The sequence below is a fragment of the Antechinus flavipes genome, chromosome 3, assembly GCF_016432865.1.
Source record: "Antechinus flavipes isolate AdamAnt ecotype Samford, QLD, Australia chromosome 3, AdamAnt_v2, whole genome shotgun sequence".
Classification (NCBI taxonomy): Eukaryota; Metazoa; Chordata; class Mammalia; order Dasyuromorphia; family Dasyuridae; genus Antechinus; species Antechinus flavipes.
Genome location: NC_067400.1, coordinates 219,763,517 through 219,784,253, shown reverse-complemented (window position 1 = coordinate 219,784,253; position 20,737 = coordinate 219,763,517). Strand labels below are relative to the sequence as shown.

Here is a 20,737-nt window from a genome sequence, read left to right as displayed (position 1 = left end):
TATTCTAGTTATTCTAGTTAAGAAAACATAATAGTTTGTTATCTGAGAGAAAATGGGTAATTCACAAATGTTCTCAGAGTTAATCATTAAAATTGAGATAATAACATTGAATCTATTTCCCTTAGGTGATTATTTGGGAGAATTAATTTTTTTTTTTTTTTTGTAATCATGTTGTGCAATGTCAATGTAAACTGTTATTTATACTGAGTCAAATGAACTTTTATATGATCAAACAAAAAGTTTGGCTTTTTTTAAGTTTTAAGTTCTTAGGAAAATAAATCCAGTATAGTTTAAGGTAAAAATTCCTGAAATCATCCTAAGAAACATATAATTGATTTGTATCAACAGAGAGAAAAAGATTTTTTTTTAAATTACAAAACAATTTTTAAAAATCATTATTTTGTTTATTCTCATTACTTTTAGGTGACAGAAACAGACTGATGCGTACCTTGAGTGTGTTCAAGGGATCAAAAGTCCTTGGTAAAGTTCTTGCAAAGTGCTCTGAGGGTTTCATAAATATCAAATAACAATCACACTTAGAATATGTTATAAATTTTCAGATGAAGTAATCACGTTTGTTTGTGGGGGTTTTCTTTTTAATTTTTTTATTTGTTTCACAAGAAAATTTGGTTTCTTAGAGTTGTGGGAGGACTAATATGGACATAACATATTAATATAATGATTATAGTTATATCAGGGAAATGTTTATAAGAAAGGAAAAGGGATGACAGGTAGATGGCCTATGTTCCATTAGTACCCTTGTGATGTTAAGAGAAAATGAAAAAGTCCTCCTAGAAATTGTATGCCATCTTCCTTCTATGTCATTGTCAATCCTTCCTACTGGAGTTAATTTATCCAACATAATTCTCCAGTTATATTACCAGTTCTGAGCTGATTTTGATAAAAGTTTATTACTAGTATGCCCCAACACTTTGTTTTTCACCACTTTCTCAGGGAAAATTAGTCAAATCCTTACATGTCAAAAGTAATCATCTATGTGTCTAGAAAGCACATTATGAATCCCTTACTCCTCCTGTGAAAATGAAATGGTTAATGATTTTATTAATCTCTTTGATCTTCACAATCTCCTTTATTATCCACACTTACTTGAGAATCAGAACTTGCCCAGCAAGAGATAAACTGAGCATTGTTTTTTCCCCCTGAAGCAAATGGTGACTTGCCCAAGGTCACTAGGAAGTATATTAAGTGTCTGAGACCAGATTTGAACTCAGGTCCTCCTTGCTTCAGGGCTATTGCTAAACTAAGCATTTCTTAAGCTGGGCAAATCCAAAGTTCCTTATACATTAGAATTCCTTGCAGTATTGGCACACTGAACCCGGAAATCCCCCTGCTATGATAACCAATTCAGACTGACTCACGTCAACTCATACTTCTAAAAAACAACCCAAAACAAATTAGCCTGTTTCTAAAGATATAATTTTGATTTCTAAGAAATCAATTTTGCCTTATAAATAAGCCCAGGGATAACCTGATCAGACCATTATGTAATGATTCCTCTTATTTTCCTGACTTGTTTTTTTGTTTGTTTTTATAATTCCTGCTGCCTAAGCCTACCCTGAACTCAGTTTTTGATTATTGCTACCTTGCTGGATGTCTTGTCTGTTTCAAAGGGAATAAAAAGCCCACCAATAATCTTGCTGTCTTTCTTAGACTAAATTTAGAAGGTTGATATTGTTGGGATTTGGATGGAAAAGTAATTTCTGGAAGGTGACTTCTCCCTAAACATCACTGCAACTTTGGCACCATAGAACTTTTTTTTTCCCCTTAAAGTCCTGACTTTGATGGGTGAATCAGTCCCTCTCCAGATCTTTTCTCTTACTTCAGACTCTTGCTCATTCTGCCAAAGTCCACTTTCTTCTCTAAGCAGTCTCTGGGGACTGAAACCATACCATGTTGTGTACCTACAGGTCTCCTCGGAAAGTAAGAATATCTTCTGTAAATTTGCCATGGGGCAGTAACAGTTTAAAATGAGGATCTAGACAGCCAAATCACTGCCTCTTACATGTCAAACCATTATCAGTCTAATGCCCATAATTTTTGCCACCACTGGCATTAGATAACTAAAGATACTTCCGAATTGGTTTGGCTTCTTTGGATCTCCTTTCACTGGTCTAAATTGGTTTATCTTCAAATCATATTAAATCAAAATGCCTTTTAGAAGTCTAAATCAGAGTGGGAGTATTTCCATGTTGGTTGGTTTTTTAAATGGGCTAACGATATTAAAACACAAACTTTCTCCCTTATGAGTCATCTGCTCAAGAGCTGTCTACCCCTTTTACTTGTTTTGGTGCAAATCCTCCTACACCCACCCCTCTACATCCATTTCTATCCTATCCCTCTCATCTGTTCTACCACATCCTTCTGTTCCCCATCTCCCATCTTTGATTCTACACCCTATTTATGCCCTCCTGATTAGATTAGTTCTAGTACAGATGACTCCATTCTACCCATGGGCCAGGATCCCACGGTCAACACTATTGAACTTGGACCCTTTTCTTTAAGGTAGTGAATAAACAAAAGCCCCAGACTACCTGTATCAAGAATAAGGAAGGCCATGTTAAACCCTTAAAATCTGTTATGATCACCCAGTACAACTTTAAGCCATGGAGGCTAATTGTAGAACATCCACAGGGAACTTCAAAGGCTTTGCTGATCAATTTAATGTCGCCTTTAGAGTATTCCCCAGCATTTCTCTTCTTATTGTGTCATGAGTTATAAAGCAATAAGCTAAGAATTGGATTAATAAGGCTGATCTGAAAATTAATGCAGAAGGTACTTGAAGATGGATTGTGTATAAAAGACCAGGAAGGGCATTATAATGAAGCCAAACTATGAGATGAAGTTCTGACTGCAGCCATTCAGGTTGCTTTCCCTCTTCCTGTTGACTTCTCCTTAAATAAAAATTTTCAAAGGCTGGAGGAGTTTTACATTTGGTTACATGTGGTTCACATTTGCCAGCTAAGACTTGATTTGGGATTAGGAGGGGGTGGCCAGACCTAGTTTCTCTCCTAAATTGTTATAATTTCCAGCTTTATCTATCTGAAAATGTTAGCACCCCTAATTTATGTCTGAACATGCCTCTCAACTTGCCTACACTTTAACTATTGAAACAGAGGATGACTTGAAGGCAAGAAGGGAGTTCCCAGCCCAAAAAGACCAGGTTTACCCTAGGCAGCTTAAACAGCTGATTTCCCCTAATCTCCTGTTCCCCATTCAAAGAGGATCACAAACCTGGCATCTGTTTCTATTGCAAAAAATATGGTATTAGAAATCTGAATACAAGACATGTGTATTATGGGCCGGAACGCTTGTACTGAAACCAAGGATTCTTACAAGGTCTTAAGTCAGTGGAATTGAAAAACACAATGGTTATCTAGTTTAGCATGGTGTTTGATAGTTCTCTAAATTCAGGATTATTGATTTAATCTTAAAAATAATGGTTTCCTAATGATATAATGATTGGTTTATCCTCAGTGTAGAACATATAAGCTGAGACAAACTCAGACAAGGGAGGCAGAGACAGATTCATTCCATCGTCCACCACTGTGGTGGCTGGAGGCTAAAGCACAAACCCTTGGACTCACTCACTTCCTCTCACACCACTGTGGTGGCCTATCCTCCTGCATTTTCTCCACTGAAACCAAGTCCCCTCTGAAGGCCACAAGAAAGCTACCTGAGCATCAGGCAAAGGAGGCTATAAAGTCTTTTGGAGTTATTGGCTATTCTTGTGATTATTACTCTGCTGAAAGGAAGGCTGCTCCAAGACCTCCAGAAAACCGAACTAAGAACACTACACATGTGTCCATGCATTCAGAACACAGGAAACCAGAATTCAGGGCAACAAGCATAGAGGTGATCTGAGTAAGTTCTGCAACATCTGATCCTTATCTGCTCATTTCAGCCCCTCTCCCAATTAGGAGAAATTTCAGTAGTATTCAGGGATACCCTGTTTCTGAGCTGTGGCCACTTTTCAGTTTTGGATCCTTGCAAATTCCTCAACCCCCCTCCTTCCCTAAAATAATGATAGCCTTTTTGTGGCGAGAGTTTCCAACAAACCTCTCTGAGCCTTCTGAACTCCCCTCTTCCTATAGTCCTGAAGGAGGACCTTTTCCAATATTCTTTCCACCTTTTTCATGGGGTCCCTTGTTACCTTCTTGATCATATATTATCTTTCTTCTCTGCTTGCTCAACATCACTCCAACCACTTTTGTACTATATTACCAATCCCCTACCATCATGCTGCCATCATGTTCTCCTGCTAACAGTCTGAATCCCACAAGGCCCCATCTGATTCCTGTGAGATCCCATCTTGCCTCACAGAAGTCCCATCTCAGTTGTAGACTACTGATCATACAGACATTGGATGAATTTCCACCACTATGTCCATAGAGGTTCAAATTCACCCCTCATATCATGTCCTTTTTTTCTAACACAGCATGCACTTCCCCATGCTACACTTGAATATACCTCTACCCACACTTCACAACTATATCTTAAAAGTTCTAGTCATTTACTATGCCTCTCCTTGTAAAATCCATCTTCCCTGTTAGAAGTTCTGGCAACTGATGATGATGACTCATCCAGGACCTCTGGGCCATTGATGCTATCGTACTCCCTCACTCACCTGTTGTCCCTCATAATCCTGTCTGTTATAGTATTTACTGCTATGGATTTTTGCAGAATTTTCTTCTCTATCCCAGTCTATTTTTCAAACCAGCATTTCTTTATCTCCATCTGGGAAAAAATAGTTGTATATGTGGACTGTTCTCCTGCAGGGATTTACAGAATTGCTTCATATTTTTCTCAAGTCCTACATGACAGTCTCACCTCTCTGGTTCTTCTTCACCATTCACTACATCTGATATAGATGGCCTGTTGCTTTGCTCTGATATACTGACAGGAGAGTACTATGACATTATCCTCCTTACCTTTTTAGCCAAAAATAGCCACAAGGTTTCCCTAGACAAGGTCCAGTTCTGTCATCCCTCTATTATGGTTCTCAGGTACTTCATATTCAATGGTACTGTATCCCTCAACCCTGCTTGGGTCACAGTGATACAGAACTTTTCCCCTCCCAATCTCTAAGAGATAGCCTCAGGCCTTATTGGACCTTGTCCGGTATTGTTATTTCTGGATACCTAAGTTTTCTTCCCTTCCCTTCCCTTAACCCTCCCCTTCCTTAAAGGGAACTTTGTGCTGTGAAAGCCCTGATCCCTTCTGTCTCTCTGATGGGCAGCATATTAAACTCTCCCTCTCAGAACCAACCAGCACTTGGACTTCCCAATTATTCTATACTCTTTTTTATCCTTCACTATGAAAAAAGGAAGGAATGCTGTGGGGATCTTGGTACAGAAGCATGGAGGCTAACATAGGTAGAACAGTTGGATATTATAACAAGCAAATCGATGAAGTTAACAGAAGGCTACCACCCTTCTTGAAGACCAAAATTTCAATGATGAAACTCTTATGAAAAGTGAAGACATCATATTCAATTTCCCCATAACACTTTTTGCACTCCATGCAGTTGAATTCCTGTTAAACTCATACCACACCTAACATCTGTCAAGTAAGTAGCCCAACAAAAACTGAACCCAGTTGCTTACCCAAACCCACATCATTATCATATGACTGATATATTGAATCCTATCAAATTTTTAGAAATTTCCACCTACCTTGAGACAAATTTTCTAGAAAACAGCCATGAATCCAACGACACTAACTATGATTACATCACAATCTCTAGAATGTATTCACTGATCCCAAGAATGGATCTTTAGGAAATGCCCATTCTGGGTGAGGAACTCAGGATTTTCAAGGACAGGTTTTATCTATGAAACTCTGAGAGTAAGTGCAGTTATAGCATAGCTATAGTAAATAGAGTTGGTATCCCTCCCCCATGCCTATTTTGTGCAGCAAACAGAATTAGAGACAGTTTCAAGGGTCTGTAAAATGAATAAGGGATTAAGGATTAATCTTCCTTCCTTCCTTCCCTTCTTCCTTTCTTCTTTCCTTCCTTCCTTCCTTTCTGTTTATCTATCATCTATCTATTTTTCTATCTATCTTTAAAGGAGATATACATTCAGGATTGCTCATGTTATAGAAACAGTAGGGGTTTCTAACCTCCATAGGAAAGCTCATTAAAAAACAATGAGCAAGCCTCCAGCTTACAGGAATATTTATGACTCCCTAAGCAGGCAGTTGCCATCAAAACCATTGACCACTCCATGAATCCACCCCTGAAACTTAGGGTATCAGCTGGCCAATTAGGCAGTTAAGGAAGCAGCCCTTTCCCTTCCAGGACCCATAATGGCCTCTTCTATCTTTTCAATCAAGTCACCACAGATTTTCATATTTAATGGAGGCCCAAGTCTTGGTTTCTCCAGAGATAAAACACCAAAGGGAACTATAAGTGTTCACCTTAGCCATCAAGATTGGACTTTGGAAACATGGACACCAGGTTGCCCTACCTCACCAACTGTGTAGGTCACTACTAAGTTATTTACATCATTTGTGCCACTGGGCTACTGATAAGCTTACTTGTCTCACAATGTTAGTGGGAAATATCCTACAAGGAAGCTAAGGAAACTTGTCCTCTGTACAATTCCCCCAAGTCCTTCAAAGAATTTCCAGGTGAGGAAGTTACTCTTATTCTTACCCTTTGAGATCTGGCAAATTGATTTCATTTAGTTGCCCCCATGCAGAGGATAAAAGTTTGCTCTAGTCATGTTCTGTATATTTCCTAGTTGGGTAGAGGTCTTTCTTTGCCAAACAGGCATATCAGGAGTAATAGAAAGGGCCCTATGTGGACACTAAATCCTCTATTGTGGAACACCCTGTGAGGTATATAGTGATTGGGGAACCTACTTCACTAGTCATGGATTGAAGACAATACTGGCAGGTTGGAGAACCCATCAACATCTACCCCTCCCCTCTGAGACCCTTCCATGGCACTAGCTATTTTTTCATATCTCCTAGCTACTCTTAGATTAGTATTAAGTTGTTTTGATTTGCTGGTTTTCTTTCACTATGCCTCTCATTTCCCCTACCTTGGGCTTCCTTTTGGTCTCCTCTTTTACTTGGTTTTGATTGCATAACAATGGGTGTTCCTTCCTCTCCCATTATCATCTATCTCTTGAGGAAGCTCAAGATGGTTAATCTGTCTAATTGTGGTCTATGTTTATCTCCAAAGAAACACCTCAATACTGCCAATTTCTGCCAAAATTTGGGATCTATTGAACTGATAGCCCAAACCTACCCCCCAAACAGCCTAAAGTTGCAGAGCCCATAGATCGCAAACAACCATTTGTGATTTGAAGACTGAGGCAAATTTGGTCTGCTAGGAAGTGTTACATTCTCCTCAATGCTCCTTATTTTATATACAGTTTACTAGACCTTAACAACTCTCAGGATCCTGTCTTCTCTGAGATTTCCCGGCCTCTTTTGTACTTCCAGCTGCTTTTCATTATGTTACAAATCACTTCTCTGGAATTCCTATAGCAATCTTTGATCTAGCAATTATACAATCTGGATCTGCCCAGATGAACCATGCTCAAATTCAAATTTTGTAGCTTCCTTGCGTTTTCTTTGGCTCCTAGGAATTACTACAACCCAAGGCATCTTTAACTCCCCATTGTGCCAGGTCAGCCCATTTGGGTTGGTACCACTTCATGTACCAATGACTGGTTTCTCATCAATATCATTTTTTTCTGTCCCATCTTGTTCAAAATTCTTACTCAACAAGATGAAGAACAAAGTCATTTACTGAGATCACTGCCAAGAGTACCTTTGAGCAGAATACTGGTTTAGCCCTACTTTCAACAATATGGCTAACAGACCTTGCTTGAATCCTTCTATGAGCATGCTTCTTTCTCAGACTTGGCTTCTGTACAATAATATTCCCAAGGACCCAAGCAACCAGCACTTCTTTGATAGTTTAGGACAGGGATCCTCAAACTACGGCCCACGGGCCAGATGCAGCCCGCTGAGGACATTTATGCGGCATGCCGAGTTATGGCAAAATCAGACCAGAAGTGACGTTCGACTTAAATTCATGTTAGCAACTCTCACTTCCGGCACTGGGCTGAGGCAGCAGAGACAGTGTGAGGCGATACGAAGATGAGGTGAGTTCCCGGGTTGGGGTGTATGGTGTAGGGAAGGGAGAGAGATGCAGAAGATGGAAAACTGATGGCCCGTGGCCTTGTACAGTAATGGCAGCCACCACAACAGACAGGCGTGAGGGATGTACAGTGCATGCTGTTCATGTCATGGCCGCTGCAGGAGGAATTCACTGCAAGCAGTGAAGGTTGGAAGAAGGAGCTCGAAGAGAAGGAGAGAGAGTGCGGGAAACAAAGGCATCACAGCATAGAGGCAGCTTGGAGGAAATTGGACATTGCAGTCTATGTGTCTCTGTGTGGGCAAAGTTATTGCTGGCACATTGTTTTTGTAGCTATATATATGTATATATATGTACATATATATCATATATGTCAAGAAAAAGAAAAATTGACTCGGAGTGTAGGATATTTAAAGAACAGTGGACTTATGATTACTTTTTCCTGCAGTACAAGGAAAGAGCTGTATGTCTGATATGCCAGAATATAGTGTCTGTGTTAAAAGAATATAATTTGCATCGACACTATGAAACTCAACATAAAGATAAATATGATTGTTTGGTTGGAGAAGTGAGAAAAGATAAAATATTAAAACTAAAAAATACATTGACAACTCAGCAAAATACTTTTGTGAAGCAGAAGCAGCTAAATATTTCATCACTGCGAGCAAGTTTTCAAGTTGCCAAGCTAATAGTACACACTGGTAGACCATTTGTGGAGGGAGAATTTGTTAAAGAATGCCTTCTTTCTGTTGCCAAAGAGATGTGTCCAAGAGAAGGCCAATTTATTTAGTAAAGTGAGTTTTTCAGGACCTACAATTACACGGAGGATTGAAGAAATGGGAGAAAGTCCATTAGCATTTGCAAAACTCCATAAACATTTTTTCATATTTTTCCTTGGCACTCGATGAAAGCAATGATGTTTATGATTCTGCTCAACTTCTAATTTTTATTCATGGGACAAATGATTATTTTGAAGTCATAGAAGAGCTTGCTGCACTGCAAAGCATCAAAGGAGCAACTACAGGAGAGGATATCTATGAAAAGGTTTGCCAAACTGTGAATGGTATGGAGCTGTACTGGGCTAAACTAGCCAGCATGACAACTGATGGTGCTCCTAGCATGGTGGGGTCTAAGAAAGGAGTAATTGCTTGCATTAACCAAGAGATGAACAAGCATAACCATTCTCATCCAATAGCCATACACTGCCTCATCCACCAACAAGCGCTGTGTAGTAAATCACTGCAATGGGACTCCGTAATGAAAATTGTGGTATCTTATGTTAACTTCATTAGAGCTAATGCATTAAATCACAGATAATTTCAGGAATTTCTGTCTGAGATAAATGCTGAGTATGAAGATGTTCTATATCACACAGAAGTCCATGGGCTGAGTCAAGGGAGAGTTTTGAAACGTTTCTGTGACTTACTTCCACAGATTACAACATTTGTGCTTTCAAAAAACAAAGAAGTACCAGAGCTCAATGATGCACAATGGAAATGGCACCTTGGCTTTCTGACAGATGTAACAGAGCTACTTAACAATTTCAATATGCAACTTCAAGGAAAGGGGAATCTCATCTGTGATATGCAATCACATGTCAATGCATTTGAAGTAAAATTAGGCCTCCTCATCAAACAAGTGAAGGAGGAAAACTTCTGCCATCTCCCCACAACTCAAAATCTGTTAGCAGAAAAACCACTGATTGCATTCCCAAACAAAACATGTGTGGATTCACTGGAAAAATTGCAAAAGGAGTTCCAATTTAGATTTAAAGAGCTTCATCTCCATGAACAGGACATACAGCTTTTCTGTAACCCAATTTCTATTGACACTGAAAATGTGGATACAATTTACCAAATGGAATTGGCTGAACTGCAGAATTGTGACTCTCTGAAAGACACATTCAAATCAAGCAGCCTTCATAATTTCTATGCATCTCTCTCCTCTAAGATATATCCTCATCTCAGGAACCATGCTCTCAAAATGGCAATCATCTTTGGCAGCACTTATGTCTGTGAACAGACTTTCTAGAATGAAACATTTGAAATCTCCAATCAGATCAAGACTAAGGATGCACACTTGCATCACTTGTTATGACTAGCAGCGACAAATAGGGAACTAGACATTGACCATCTCATTAGCCAAAAGCAGGCCCATAGTTCCCATTGAAATACTGGTAAGTTTGTTGATTTAACTTTACTTCATTTTAAATACTGTATTTGTTCCCATTTTGTTTCTTCACTTCAAAATAAGATATATGCAGCGTGCATAGGAATTTGTTCATAGTTTTTGTTTTTACTATAATCTGGCCCTCCAACAGTCTGAGAGACAGTGAACTGGACCCTATTTAAAAAAAAAAAAATTGAGGAACCCTGGTCTAGGACATGGGGTTAAAATCAACAGGTCTCTAGATTCTCTTATTGTTTTCCTCACCCTATCATCATATCTGAAAATGTTCTTCTTAAATGGCAAGTAGCTTTTTTAGACTCTCCCCCTATCCCAACCTACCCTACTCACTGTAGACTGCCTGGTACACCAAAATTCATGAAGTCAGACCTTCAGTTATATCTGACACAATCCCCATCTCCTTAATTTCTCCTGCCCTTGTGTTCCTGAATACTAATCCCTTGATCCTTCTCCCATCTTGCTCTATTTCCACTGCTACATTGTCCAGGCCCTGATCCTCATCCTGGGGAACAGTATCCTGGCTGCTAAAGGAACAGAAAGAGGAGGTCTGCTTTCCTCAGTTGAGGTTTTCTGGAACTCTCCTAGGAGATGGCTGATCCACAAGATTAGGGGCCTAATGAGTAAAATCAGCTTACTAGATAGGGTAATCATGGAAAAACACAGGCACAGGAAACCCTCCTTGCTGATGAAGTATTGAGGAATGTTGCTTTTATGTCAACAAATCTCAACAAGTACAAGCTAGCATAGAAGCTTTCCACACTCATGATGCTCAGCTGAAGGGCAAGCTACTGCAACCCAGTAATATGGTGTTTTTAGCTTCTTCCCTAGGGTTGGATGTCCTCAATCAGTCTCTTTCTTTCTCCTACTGGATTAGTCTCTATCTTCTTGGTCATTTATCTCCCTGCCCAGCTAGGTCCCATAAAGGTACCACCATAGTGAATAAAATAATGCTGTCTATGGCCATTCATTTTTAGTCTGAATGGCCAAGGGAATGTGAAAATGGAATAGTTAATGACTTTACTAATCACCTTGGTTTGCTCCAGCTCAGTTACCATCCAGAAGAGGCCAGCAAAACAAAAAATAAACTAAGCATTCCTTAAGCTGGACAAATCAGAAATTCCTTGCACAGAAGTTCCTTGCAGTATTTGCATACTGAATCCAGATCTTTCCATGTTAGGGCAGATAACCAACTAAGACTGACAAATATTAATTTCTAGTTCTGAAAAAAAAAATAATCCAGTCCATAGATAATCTGGTAAAGCTACCATACCCTTGACCTATGACTTTTTTTTGTCTTGATAACCTGATTAGATTACTATGCTATTAATTCCCCACTTCCCTGACTTGTAAAATTTTTTGTCTTTATCACTCCTGCTTCCTAAGTCCACCTTGAGCTCAGTTTTTGACTGTTGTTCCCATGGTACATATCTTGTCTGCTTAAGGGGAATAAAAAGCCCACTGACAACCTATCTTTCTTAGACCAAACTTAGAAGATTGACACTTCACTGACCAGCCTTGGTACTTTCTTTCTCCTTTCATGGAGGTTACTATATTGTAGAAAATATTTTCCCCTATTATATTATGTAAAGGGTAAAGACTATCTCACATTTATCTTTATATTCCCAATGTTTATAAAAGTGCCTAATACATTTAGGAGAGGGGATAGTCATGGGGAAGGAAAGAAGAAAAGAAAAGTATTTATATAGTGTCTATTTTGTGTCAGATACTTTGTTAAGTACTTTACTAATTTTATCTCAATCTCAACTAATGTGTTTTCATTCATGTATTTGCTAATAGATCACCTTATGAAGAATGTCTTTATGGTCATGGGAAAAAAAAAAAAAAACCTCTTTTTAGAATATCAAACATAAATGAGATTTGATTGACATCCTTGGAGAGAAAAGTCAAATCAGTGAAGTCAAAGATCCATCTGGCTATTTGAGTATATTAATGGCCATGCTGACCTATATCATGGCAAACAAAGAATGATTTTAAAACAGTAATCATTTTTTGCAACAAGACATTTATGCTGGGACAGATAAGTGTATGTTCATATTTTGGATAAGCATTTTTTTTTCTGGAAGGCTGAAGAATCTCATTTGTAAATCATGAAAGAGGCTGATGGAGCTCATCTTGTACCAACTTTCTTTAGTCTGAGGTGATTCATTTTGAATGAGGTGTCAAGTAGTAAAGCATTAGCTTGAATTACATTCACTTTAATTTAGCATCTTTCTTTTCTTTTCTTTCTTTTGTTTAACATCTCATTGAAATTCATCAGGATATTCTAGCCCAAGATCAAATATTTCAGAGGCTGAAAGTAATGTATCTGAAAATATATTCTGTTTGCAAATAAGACTTGTTTATGACCAAGGTATGCATCTTTTTAAAGACAAGTTGAATATGAAGAAGTACTACTCAGTTGTTTTAGGTTTAAATTTGACCTTCATATGACATATAATTCAGTTTCATTCTCACTACATATTCATCCAGCCAATTTTAAGACTAGCTTGAAATGATTGTCTTAGCCAACTTCAAACAGGCTTATGGCTATGAAATACAGAAAGCTCAGCTATTCATTTTAAGAATGCTCATGATGCCAAAAAAATCCCATCAAATTAGTCAAACTATTTCTTTTTAAATTACTTAAGAAATAAATTTAAATAAAACCAGTAAGAAGAAAAAGAAAAAGAAAAACAATACTCCAGTATGCATAGTTGCTTGAATGATCTTTCCTTCTTTTAAAAATGTGCTGGAAGCCTGCAAATATAAGTTCAGCACGAATTTTTCTTATTTCAAGGTAAATAAAAAGAAGAGAAAGAGCCACTTATTATCACAAGAATGGGCCATCATTAACCAAACCTAAGAATCTGGAATTATGTCTCTAAATGTAGGATTTCTTAATATATTGTACTTGCTTAAAAGTAAATATAATTCACACTAAAGCTGATTAGTGAATTTGACCAAATCCTTGAATTCACCAGTAGGAAAGGTTTCTTCCTTCCCCTATCTCATTTTTTCCACACTGGGCAAAAATAAATAAAACAAATAAATAAATAAATAAAGCAAACGAATAAATAAATAAGCTCTGTCTCAGAAAAAAAAAGTTTGAATTTATCAAAGTGATTGAAAAGAATGAAGAGCAATATTCCCACTTTTATCATTTCCAGTAGAATACTAAATCAGTTTAAATTTATGTTTTGTTTTGTTTTGTTTTTCCTGAGGCAACTGGGGTTAAGTGACTTGCTCAGGGTCACACAGCCAGGACATCTTAAGAGTTTAAGCCAGATTTGAACTCAGATCCTCCTGACTTCAGGGCTAGTGCCCTATCTATTACACCAATTAGCTGATAAGGTTTTTTTTTTTTGTTGTTGTTTTTTTTTTTTTAAGCTAATACAGACAATTGTGGAAAGATATCTGAGAATGAATTACAAATATTTAGTCAATCAAGTAACAATAGTGTCATATTCAACTTAGGGCAAGCATAAGCTAACAATACATGAAAAGAAAATTAAAATTACTTTTGCATTTACATTTATTTCTTTTCTCTAGCTTTAATCACTTCCTTTGAACTTTATAATCTTCTGCTAACTGTAAACTTGCCTCAGGTTAAGCCATATAACACCATCACCACTAATAACAATAATAACAAGAATATAATTTTAATCTACTTGTTCTCAAGCTATCACCCTGTGTCTCATTTCCATTTTTTAGGCAAATTCCTAATAAAAAGATGCTTATCCTTATTGGCTTTGTATCCTATGATCTCATTTACTAAGAGCGGTTAGTAAATCATATCTACTGGCAGATAATTAAAGGAAATAACACTGGAGAATCCACAGGTACCCTAGATGCTCAAAGTGGCAGCCAATTTTGGGAAATAAAAATGACGATACCTAAATTAATTTACTGAATTTATTCAGTGCCATGTCAAACAAACTACCAAAAATTATTTTACAAAGTTAGAAAAAAATGACAACAAAAGTCTTCAAGAATAACAAAAGCTCAAGATTAATCAAGGAAATTAAATTTTAAAATGTTGAAGATGGCAGGGTAAAGGTAGGAACTTGCCCAACCTCTGCCCCATCTTGTTCCAAATTCCTTTAAATAATGATTAAACAAATTTCAGAGCATCAGAATATTGAAAAAGATGGAGTAGAATATTTTTCAGCTGAAGGCTTAGAAGCTCAGCAGCAAAGGTAGGAGTCAAGTCCAGCCCCAGCTTGATCCTAGCCTGACCTCTGAATCAGTGGCAATACTGGTGGCTTCCAAACCCCTCAGTCCAAAGACATCAAAGTGGATCTGGAAACTGAACAGAAAATGTCTGTGGAACCAAATGGTACCTCAGTGCACCACCCCAGTGAAGGCCCAGTCTGGCTCTAGTTCCTGCCCAGCGTCAGTGAGGCAGAACCTCTGAACCAGCAGCAATGTTGGAAGCCTCTAGATCTCTCAGCTCAGGGAGCACATGCAAGGTTAGTGAAGTGGGTTTGTGACGATGGGGTAGGAGTCTGGTGTGCAATCCCACTGCAGCACTCGATTAGTAGAGCCCCAGGCCTGGCCAGCACAATAGATCATACAGCTACATTGGGACAGGGACACATCTAATAGCTCCAGGTCAGAAAAGAATGCTTGTGGTCAGATTTCTACAAGGATTTCTGAAAACACCTGCACAAGACCTTTGAAGCTTGGGACAATGCACCCTCTAACCCAGAAAGAAAGCTTTCTTTAACTTTAACTTGTTAAAGTTACTTCAACAAATATTTAAAAGTTGCATTGGGCCATGAAAAGGAGCAACAATAACAACAAAAAAGAGCTTCTAACTAATGAATGTCATTATGGTGACAAGGAGGATCAAAACATACAGTCAGAAGATGATAACAAAGTCAATCCTCCTACATTCAAAATCTCCAAGAAAAATAAGAATTAGGATTAGGCCTTGGAAGAGCTCAAAAGAGACTTTGAAGATCAAGAGAGATACAGGAAAAATCAGAGAAAGAATTGACAGAAGTACAAAAGCAAATACAACAACAACAACAACAACAACAACAACAAGGAGAAGAGAGCCTTCAAAATCAAAATTGGCCCACTGGGAAAGGTAGTTTTGAAAAAAAGGCTACTGTGGAAAATAATTCCTTTTTTTTTTTTTAATTAAAGCTTTTTATTTTCAAAACATATGCATGGACAATTTTTCAACATTGACCCTTTCAAAATCTTGTGTTCCAAATTCATCCCCTCACCTCCTCCTCTAGATGGCAAGTAATCCAATATATATTAAACACATTAAAAATATGTGTTAAATCCAATATATGTGTACATATTTATTCAATTGTCTTTCTGCACAAGAAAAATCAGATCAAAAAGGAAAAAAAAAAATGAGAAAGGAAACAAAATGTAAACAACCAACAAAAAAAAGGGTGAAAATGCTATGTTGTGATCTACATTCAACATACATTCTCACAATACTCTCTCTGGGTGTAGATGGCTCTTTTCATCACAAGTTCACTGAAACTGGCCTGAATCATCTCATTGTTGAAAAGAACCACATCCATCACAATTGATTATCATATAATCTTGTTGTTGCTGTGTACAATGATCTCCTGGTTCTGAGCATTTCGCTGAGCATCCATGTAAATCCCTCCAAGCCTTTCTGAAATCATCCTGCTGATCATTTCTTATAGAAAAATAATATTTCATAACATTCATATATCATAACTTATTCAGCCATTCCCCAACTGATGGGCATCTGCTCAGTTTCCAGTTTCTTGCCACTTTTTAAGGGCTGCCAAAAACATTTTTGCATAAGTGGGTCCCTTGCTGGATAAAAAGATATGCATATTTTGATAGTCCTTTGGGCATAGTTCCAAATTGCTCTCCAGAATGGTTGGATCAGTTCATAACTCCATATATTAGTGTCCCAATTTTCCCACCTCCTCTCCAACATTCATCATTAACCAATCTGAGAAGTGTGTACTGATACTTCAGAGTTGTCTTAATTTTCATTTCTCTGATCAATAGTGATTTGGAGCACCTTTCCAAATGACTACAAATGGTTTCAATTTCTTCATCTGAAAATTGCCTGTTCATGTCCTTAGACTATGGATCAGTTGGAGAATGGATTCATTCTTATAAATTTGAGTTAGTTTTCAATATATTTTAGAAATGAGGCTTACATCAGAACCACTGGACATAAAGTTTTTTTTTTTGTTTGTTTTTTTTTGTTTTTTTTTTTTTTTTCCCAGTTTACTGCTTCCCTTTTAATCATGTCTGCATTGGTTTTTTGTACAAAAACTTTTTAACTTAATAGAATCAAAATTATCTATTTTATAGTCAATAATGAACTCCAGTTTTTCTTTGGTCACAAATTCCTTTCTTCTCCACAAATGTGAGTTAAATTATCCTTTGTTATTCTAATTTACTTATAATATCACTCATAATATCTAAATCATAAACCCATTTTGACAATGGGTTCTTGATATATGGTGCCATATCTCATGTGGGTCAATGTTTAGTTTCTGCCATACTAATTTCCAATTTTCCCAGCAGATTTTATCAAATGATGAGTTCTTTTACCAAAAGCTGAGGTCTTTGGGCTTGTAAAACATTATATTACCATAGTCATTGACTATTTTGTCCTATGAAGCTAATCTATTCCACTGATTGACTACTCTATTTCTTAGTACGTACCAAATGGTTTTGATGGTCCCTATTTTATAATACAGTTTTAGGTCTGATACAACTAGGCCACCTTCATTAGCATTTTTTTCATTAATTCCCTTGAAATTCTTGATCTTTTGTTCTTCCAAATGAACTTGCTAATTTCTTTTTTAGATCTGTAAAATAATTTCTTTGAAGTTTGATTGGTAAGGCACTTAATAGATTAATTTAGATAGTATTATCATTTTTACTATATTCACTCTGCCTACCCATGAGAACTTAATATTTTTCCAATTGATTAGATCTGACTTTATTTGCGTGAAAAGTGTTTTGTAGTGATGTTCATATAGTTGATGACTTTGCCTTGGCAGATAGACTCCTAAATATTTTATATTATCTACAGTCACTTTAAATGGAATTTCCCTTTGTATCTCTTACTGGTGGACTTTGTTGGTAATATATAAAAATGCTGAGGATTACTGTGGATTTATTTTGTATCCTGCAACTTTGTTAAAGTTATGAATTGCTTCTAGTATTTTTTATTAAAGCTTCTTATTTTCAAAAAAAAAAACATATATGGATTTTTTTTTAATATTGACCCCTGCAAAATTTTCTGTTCCAAATTTTCCCTCATTCCCTCCACCACCTCTCCTACGTGGCAAGTAATTCAATATATGTTAAATATGTTGAAATACATGTTAAATTCATTACATGTATATGTATTTATACAATTATCTTGCAGCACAAGAAAAATCAGATCAAAAAGGAAAAAAAATTAAGGAAAAATAAAATGCAAGCCAAAAAACAATAAAAAAGGGAAAATTCTATGTTGTGTCCCCACTCAGTTCCCATAGTCCTCTCACTGGATGTAGATGGCTCTCTTCATCCCAAGATCATTGGAACTGACCTCAATTGTCTCATTGTTGGAAGGAGTCATGTCCATCAGAATTGATCACCTTATAATCTTGTTGTTGCCATGTATAAAAATCTTCTGTTTCTGCTCATTTCAGTAAACATCAGTTCATGTAAGTCTCTCCAGGTCTCTCTAAAATCATTCTGCTGATCATTTCTTATAGAACCATAATATTCCATAACATTCATATACCATAACTTATTCAGCCATTCTCCAACTGATAGACATCCACTTAGTTTCCAGTTTCTTGCCGTTACAAAAAGGGCTGCCACAAACATTTTGCCCATTTTGTATATTTCCCTCCTTAAGATCTCTTTGGGATGTAAGTCCAACAGCAAAACTGGATCAAAGGGTATGCACAGTTTGATAACTCTTTGGGTATAGTTCCAAATTGTTCTCCAGAATGGTTGGATCCATTCTCAATTCCATAAACAATATATTAGTGTCCCAGTTTTCCCGCATCCTCTCCAACATTCGTCAGTACCTTTTCTTGTTACCTTAGCCAATGTGAGAGATGTATAGTGGTATCTTAGAGTTGTCTTAATATACATTTCTCTGATCAATAGTGATTTAAAGTGCCTTTTCATATGATTAGAAATGGTTTGAATTTCTTTATCTGAAAATTGTCTGTTCATATCCTTTGACCATTTATCAACTGAAGAATGGCTTGAATTCTTATAAATTTGTGTCGATTTTCAATATAATTTTGAAATGAAGCTTTATGTAAAAATGTTTTCCCAATATATTGCTTCCTTTCTAATCTTAATCTAATAGACTAAATTGCTTTTATTGTTTTTTGTAAACATTATTGTTATTATCAATTGTTGCTTACTATAATTGCAAGTACAACAAACACTTCAGGAGACTTCCTTTACTAAGAAGCTTTTAAAATTGATTTTGTTTTATTAGAATTCTTTTGTTTGCATGTTAAAATTCAAATAGCTTTCATTGAAGATTAGCCTCTTTTAGTCTCATAAATTTGTTTGTCAAAAGAGCAACAGGTTTTCCCCCTCTCCTATTTATTTCTCCTTATTTATGCAAAAGATTTGTTTCCTCTTCCCCTCACCAAGATAAAGATATCTCCTGTCAAAATCATTTTTAGGATATTTATTATTATCCTAGCTGAGCAGACTGTCCATCATGAAATAACTGCCACTTTCCAATGGCACTGGTCATATATCATCTTTAGGTTAATTCTGTGAAGTAATCCATCATAGGTTTACTCCCCAAGCAACAGGCACCTACATCTGAAATCACTGAAGATTAGAAACTAAACATCCATAGGGAAAATGATTGCTCACAAGCTTAGACCAGGCAACTGGCCAATTAGAATTCATAAATCTTCAAAAACATTTAGCAAAGAATCTCACTTGTAAGGACTGACATCAGAAGAGGAATTTTTCTATTATATAAACAGGAGCAATTCAGGCTCAGATAAGTTTCTTCCTGAACACATCTTGTGATGGCCACTAAAATCTATGAAAAGTTATTCATTTTAATTAAAGCACTTTTAAAAGGTATTATTGCAGAACATACACAGAAGCTTAGGCTAAATGATCTAAAATATCCACAATAACTTCAGAATTACAAAATAAACATATTAAGGAAATAAAATGCCTAGTTTCTAGAAAGAGTTTGATACAATATAAGTTCACTATAATTTCTTTAAATTTTGTTTTTTATTGAACAAAATACAAAATAAGGAAAAACAGAATAGAACAAGAAAGACAGAAAAGGAAACTAAAACAAAACAACACATTATCAAATGCCCAGCAGAGTATTAGGTAGGATTAAAAATATATAACAATAACTTTCCATTTCAAGAAAGCATATATAATAATAGAAAAAGTTATATTCACATATCCATCCTTTCATTGCTTCCTTGTAAGTTATTCTTTTATTCTCTGCTACACATTTTTATGTTATTCTTTTTCCCCCCATTAATTTTTTCCACCTCCCCCTAGCAGGCTATTATTAAGCAGATATACTTACATATATATTCCAACCCACATACATATACCTATATCTATATACACACATACTTAGATCTACATGCATACATACCCACATATATTCAGACACATACATATACACATACATAAACATTTGCCAACATGTAAACATGCCTCTAAAGCAATATTAATAATTCCTGACATACAGTGTACATTTCTCTTTTGATTACTCACTGCTTCTGCACTTATCAGGTATGCCATTTCCTTCTCACCTATAATTAAGTCTCATTAACAAAGCTGGGCCCATCATTCCTATCAACAGTTTCTTCAGTCTTCTGGACTCAGACCTTCAACTCTCCAGCTGATCAACAATAGAAAGATTTTGTAGTTCTGGCTGAGGCTCTAGACAAATCCAGTTGGCTCCTGCTGGCTGTTTCTCTGGAGTTAATCTGGAGGTTTTTGCACTTCTCACTGATTAAACCCTGTCCTAGTGACTTTCTTCCAACAGGATGTCCCCGAAAGTGCCCTGTTCTACCCCAAGTCTTCTTTGTTTTTCATCTGTCTGTGTTCACCCTGAGGCACAAATTTCTTCTGTTTGTGAGGGAAATTTAGAAAGTTTGAAATTTTCTGACCTCCTCCACAATCTTCCCAGAGTCTTAGTATTTCTAGTAGATTTTGTCAAATACTATAATATACTACGTTCTATTACACATCAAAAGATAAATCATTTTATCCTTGAGACTACTTTTTCCCAGTTTCTCCAAAATATGTGGCACGATCTGGCTATGTCATCTTCAAGATAAGGTGACCAAAATTATTTTCAAGATTAAGGTGACCTATAAGTCAGTCTTCTATGACTCACAATTAGTCAAGTATTGCCTATCAATTAATTTATACTAA

General features: G+C 36.6%; 1 long non-coding RNA gene across 1 annotated transcript in view; it reads right to left on the bottom strand.

Annotated features, from left to right (window-relative positions):
• Positions 1–20,196, bottom strand: part of LOC127553666 (uncharacterized) — a 68,528-nt gene extending 48,332 nt beyond the window's left edge. The window contains exon 1 of the long non-coding RNA XR_007951798.1: positions 20,110–20,196. This is a non-coding gene — a long non-coding RNA (uncharacterized LOC127553666). The remainder of the gene's footprint in view (positions 1–20,109) is intronic.
• Positions 20,197–20,737: the final 541 nt, after the last annotated feature.